The 5,246-nt window shown below is 42.0% G+C and overlaps 1 pseudogene; it reads left to right on the top strand.

Moving 5' to 3' along the window:
* Positions 1 to 3,742: 3,742 nt before the first annotated feature.
* Positions 3,743 to 4,758, top strand: LOC142437188 (ATP synthase peripheral stalk subunit b, mitochondrial pseudogene; annotated as a pseudogene).
* The last annotated feature ends 488 nt before the right edge of the window (positions 4,759 to 5,246 follow it).

Below are 5,246 nucleotides of genomic sequence, written 5' to 3'. Positions count from 1 at the left end.
ACCTGGACAAACACAGCTGGGCACCATCTAATGTCTTTGCCACATGTTGCTATAGCTCCCATATCTTCTATGTTCCCTTCCTGAGGGCGAGAATCGATCAGGGCCAGGATGTAAGAACTAATTGTTTTTAACTTGGAGCTAGGATTTAATGTGAGTGCAAAACCTGTTCCTGGATCTGTGGTTTGTTTTTTAAATGTATTAATACTTGAGTTAATACATACATCATCTCATTCCATAGCTCAATCGTGTCAAAAGCTTGAATGTTTTCTTCAACTTGAGGAATGCCAAGAATGTTCTTCCATTTTGGTTTTCTACCTTCACATCTTTGCACATTTCATTATATTTTATTTTGCCTTTTTTAGCAGCCCTTTGAAATCCTTTATTAAGTTCCTTTACTTCATTATTTCTTCCATTTGCTTTAGCTGCTCTATGTTCAAGAGAATGTTTCGGAGTCTCTTCTGACAAACACTTTGGTTTTTCTCTCTTTCCTTCCTCTTTAATGACCTTTTGCCTTCATGGATGATGCCCTTGCTGTCGGCCCACAACTCCGTAGGTCCTCAGTTATTAGTGTGCAATTTGTTGCATCGCGTCTTGTGGTGATCGCTAAATTCAGGTGGGGTATACTCAGAACCATACCTTGGCTTTTATGGACTTGTTCTGATTTTCTTTCGCGTCAATATGTGAACTCATATGTGAGCAAATGGTGGTCTGTCCGACAGCCAGTCGTTGGCCTTGGTCTGGCTGTATTGAAGAGGGTTTAGGTTAGTCTTAATAGGTCCCTGAAAGCTAAACAGACTTAGATTACCAGAAAAAGCTGTGAAACTTTCCCTGGAAGCTTTTCAAAATAACGTTAATTACCATCTGTCTAGAAGCTCTTAAACTAACTGAACAAATTAGAGAGAAATTAAGCTAAATCTCAGTGAACCCAGGTGATGAGCTTTCAGTAATTCCCTTCACACAGTGCATATCCTAGAAGACTTTCTGTGGTGAGTAAAGGAATAGTGGACTTTCATCTTGTGTTGAGAGAAAGTCAACTGTGCGGCACTGGGCCAGTTTCTTAGCCAATCTGAGCGTCCCTTTCCTTAGTTGTGAACAGCAATTAACTTAAAATCATTGTCCCAGGACAGAGGATTCCTCAGGACCAGTGCTGAGAGTGGTGATACCGGGAGGGTAGAGGGAAGGTGGGGTAGAAAGGGGGAACAGATTACAAGGATCTACATATAACCTTCTCCCTGGGGGATGGACAACAGAAAAGTGGGTGAAAGGAGACATCAGACAGTGTAAGATATGACAAAACAGTAATAATGTATAACTTATCAAGGGCTCATGGTGGAGGGAGGAGCTTGGAGAGAGAGGGAAACTGAGGAGCTGATACCAAGGGCTCGAAGTAGAAAGCAAATGTTTTGAGAATGATGATGACAGCAAATGTACAAATGTGCTTGACACAATGGATGCACGTATGGATTGTGATAAGAATTGTATGAGCTCCAAATAAAATTATTTTTTTAATTATCAACATACCTGACATGTAGAATGTGTTCAATAAATGTCAATCATTATTTTATTAAAGAAGAATGGCATTATTGACTCAAGGGAGATGTAGGACATTTCTTCATCAGTGTCTTTGAAAATTGGAATACAGATTCTTCCTATTTATTTGAACCTTTGGAAAGCATTGGCATCTGATAGACTCCACAGACCTTCCCAACACACTGCAACTGCTCAGTAATTGCCTGAGTTATAGCTTCCCACTGGGGCTCTCCAGCTGCAACCCCCATTTTGGCCATGTCCTCCCTCAGAACCTTTATGCAAACCCCATCACCCAGTACATTTTAATATCACCCACCCAGTTGGTTCATCTCTACCCACGCTGGGCATTCTATAAGTTTCATAAGCCCTGTATGAAAACTGACTCTGGCAGGTGGCCGCTTTAACCAGGACCCTAATAATGGACAAAAACTAGGATCTGTCTTTTTTAAAGAAACTTTCCATCCCACTGATTATATTACATAGCAGACATCTGCAGATCTCTCTTGGGAGAACTCCAATAAGGAGTTGCCCAGCCTCCTCCCTCTTGCCTATCCCCACCCACTCAGAGGCTCATTCCTGCAATTCTGTCCGCTAGAAGTAATTCCCCGAGAGCATAAGATCCTGTGAGAATCTTTAGAAGGCAGCACTAACCCACCCTGACTCGGAGGATAGAACAAATGCGCTGTTCTCTCTCTCACTCACCTGGCAGTGGGAAGGAAGTGAATCTGGCACTGCTATTACCAAGCCTATGTGGTCCAAAAAGACATCTGTCGGGTATCACCAGGGACTGCTGATAGCTAACTCAGTTAAAACCTCTCATTTTATTAGGGGAGGAGACCATAATTACATCCTAAAGCTCCTAGAAGAGGACCATAATCATTAAACAAAGAGGGCTCCAGAACATTCGATAATACAATCAGGTTAGACTCTGGATGTAAACATGATCATTATCTCAAACAGCTCTTGTTTGTCATTTCCTACTGAGATTGCCAGTGAAGATGGTTTGCTCCCCATTCGCCCTATTGGGTTCTAAACACCCTATTTCCTTCAATACCTTAATGTTGACAAGCATCAAAGACCTCACCGAGGTTAACAGCAACAACAACCGATTCACTGCCGCCAGAAACTTATACCTAGTTGAGGTAAAGTAAAGTGAACTCAGCGTTGGTGTGACCAGACATGGATTCAAATTTGGACTGATCTATTTAGCATTTCCAAAGCTTTGTCATCTTTAGTCTCTCATTCAATTACCCTCACACAAACACTTATCCCCATTTTGCAGGTAGAGAAAAATGAGAATCAGAGATACTCAGATCACCATTCATTGAGCATCTACTCTCTCTTAGTGGAAGTCAGAAGAGACTCTGAAACTTGCTTTTAATCATAGAGGAGCTAAGTCAAGTAGAAGAAACGATGACGTCAAGGAACTGAACAGAAAATCTCAAAAAAGGCTGCTCAAGAAGACCAAGGAAAATGGTATGATGGGATGTGTAATAACCTGGAGCTAGAAAACCAAAACAATAAATAAAAGGAAGAATATGCTCAACATATATTAAACTGAAAGTATTGAAGGAAAAAAAAATCCAAGCTTCAACTTGCAATATTGAAATATTCTAAAGGCAAAATAGTGAATAATGTAGGAAGAAGTAAAAAAAGATGGAAAGAATACAGAGAGTCACTATACCAAAAAGTACTCATCAACATTCAACCATTTCAAGAGGGAGCATATGATTCAGAACCAATGGTGCTGAAGGAAGAAGTTCAAGCTGCACAGAAAGCATTAGCCCCCCCAAAAAAATGAGGCTCCAGGAATTTATGGAGTACCAACTGAAATGTTTCAACATGAAGCACTGGAAGCACTCATTTGTTCAAGCAAAAAAAATGGGCAATATCTAGTAGGCAAACTGACTGGAAAAGATCCATATTTGTACCCATTCCAAAGACAGATGACCCAACAGAATACACAAATTATAGAACAATAAAATTAATATCACACGCAAGTAAAATTTTGCTGAAGATCATTCAATAACAGTTACAGCAGTACAACAGGGAGCTGCCAGACTCAGGCTGGATGAAGAGAAGGGTTATCATTGCTGATGTAACACGGATTTTGGCGGAAAATAGAGAATACCAGAAAGATGTTTCTTGTGTTTTCTTGACTATGTTAAGGCATATGACTAAATGTATCATAAAAAACTATGGACAGATCTTGCTCCTGTCCCTGACAGCCTCACTGGTCGGGGTCACAGGGACGCTACGACCGCAGCCTGGACCCTCCCTCGCCATGTTGTCCCGGGTGGTACTTTCTGCCGCCGCCACAGCGGCCCCCTCTCTAAAGAACGCAGCTCTCCTAGGTCCAGGGGCACTGCAAGCCACAAGGATCTTTCACACAGGGCAGCCAAGTCTTGCCCCTGTACCACCTCTCCCTGAGCATGGAGGAAAAGTTCGCTTCGGGCTGATCCCTGAGGAATTCTTCCAGTTCCTTTATCCTAAAACTGGGGTCACAGGACCTTACATGCTCGGAACTGGGCTTATTTTATATTTTCTATCCAAAGAAATATATGTGGTCACCCCCGAAACGTTCTCGTCCATAGCAACAGTAGGGTTGCTTATCTATGGCATTAAAAAATATGGTCCCTCTGTCGCTGAGTTTGCTGATAAACTCAATGAGGAAAAAATTGCCAAGCTAGAAGAGGTCAAGCAGGCCTCCATCAAAGACATCCAGGATGCGATTGATATGGAGAAGGCACAGCAGGCCCTGGTTCAGAAACGCCATTACCTTTTTGATGTTCAGAGGAATAATATCGCTATGGCCTTGGAGCTTACTTACCGGGAACGGCTACACAAAGCATACAAGGAGGTGAAGAATCGCCTGGACTATCATATCTCTGTGCAAAATGTGACACGCCGAAAGGAGCAAGGGCCTATGATCCACTGGGTGGAGAAGAGCGTGGTGCAGAGCATCTCAGCACAGCAGGAAAAGGAAACAATTGCCAAGTGCATTCAAGACCTAAAGCTGCTTGCAAAGAAGGCTCAAGCTCAGCCCGTTATGTAAATGTGTCTGTACCAATTGAGACAGCTACACCTGACTCAATGGAAACTTGTCTGACGAAGTCGCTCTTTGTATATTGCTGTCTATTCAAGTTACAGTTTACCTTACTGAAAATGAAGTTTGAGGTGGAGGTATTCAGAGAATAAAACACAATCATTGGCCAAAAAAAAAAAAAACTATGGACAGCCTTTAGAAGACTGGGAATTCCAGAACACTGCATTGTGCTCATGTGGAGCCTGTACATGGATCAATAAGCAGTTGTATGAACAGAACAAAAGCATCCTGCATGGTTTACAATCAGAAAAGGTGTGTGTCAGGGTTGCATCTTCTCACCATACTCATTCAGTCTGTGTGCTAAGCAAATCATCAGAGAAGCTGGATTATACAAAGGAGAATGCAGCATCAGGATTGGAGGAAGGCTTATTAAAACCTACAATATGCAAATGACACAACCTTGATTGCTAAAAGTGAGGAAGAATTGAAGCAATTGCTGATGAAGATCAAGGATTGCAGCCTTCAGTGTGGATTACAACTAAATATAAAGGAAACCGAAATTTTTACAACCGGACCACTAGGTGACAAGATAAATGGAGAAAGGGTTGGAGTTGTAAAGGATCTCATCTACTGGGATCCACACTCAATGGTCATGGAAGCAGCAGTCAAG

Source organism: Tenrec ecaudatus, chromosome 1 (assembly GCF_050624435.1).
Source record: "Tenrec ecaudatus isolate mTenEca1 chromosome 1, mTenEca1.hap1, whole genome shotgun sequence".
Taxonomy (NCBI): Eukaryota; Metazoa; Chordata; class Mammalia; order Afrosoricida; family Tenrecidae; genus Tenrec; species Tenrec ecaudatus.
Note: the sequence above shows the minus strand (reverse complement) of the source record. Positions and strands in the feature narration are given on the sequence as shown.